We start from the raw sequence: 857 nt of genomic DNA on the forward strand, positions 1-857 counted from the left end.
CAAGCCCTTCTGGCCTTTGCACAGTCCCTTCTAGCTCTGCGTGGCTCCCTCTGGCTCAGCGTCTTCCCTCTTTGCTTCTGCATTAGTCTCTCGACACTATCTCTGCCTTTCTGTCCTGTACTCACTGCCCCTTGCTACAAACTGATCACTAATTCGACTTTTCTTAGCAAACCCTGCTCTAGAAAATTGAATGACGGATCACTCTGGTGTGTTCTCCAACTGACCCTCAAGCCTCCTCTTATACTTTTCCTGTTGGTCCTTCAACGACCGAGATTACATCTCTAATCAACGACTAAGATTAGATTTGGCTTGATCCATGTCATTTGGAACCTTCTAACCCAGTTTTATATTAATACCCATTAATATTTTATTTTTCCTAAGTTTAGACTTAGGAACTCCATTAAAAATATTAATTATTTTAATATCTCCTTAATTGGTTAGAATCTGCCCAAACCATTTCTGGGTCTTGGAGATCTCATGTGCTTTAGCCTCTCCACCAATTTTCATGGCTAGAGCACATCCGATGCTACCCAAATCAACATCTAGGTGGTATCCCTATAGCAGCCTCGACATCATGAACAACTGTAACTCGGGTTACATAATGTAGATCTACTCTCTTTGCACATTGTCTCGGCTTAATGAGGATTACGTTGGGTGTCATCTCAGTCTCACATATTCATATATTACTGTCTCGGTATAACCATAATGATGAAATAGGTTTCGGTGATGATCAAGAGATCCTTGGCATACCTGTGAAAGGAGACACACAGTCTCAACAGTGACCACAGTATTCGGATCTAGTGTTCTCGATATGAATATGTATCTCAGGGGCAGTCACGAAGACAAGGATCATAAGT

This window comes from Pinus tabuliformis, chromosome J (genome assembly GCF_031772625.1).
Source record: "Pinus tabuliformis cultivar Carrire ecotype Pingquan chromosome J, CPIR1, whole genome shotgun sequence".
Taxonomy (NCBI): domain Eukaryota; kingdom Viridiplantae; phylum Streptophyta; class Pinopsida; order Pinales; family Pinaceae; genus Pinus; species Pinus tabuliformis.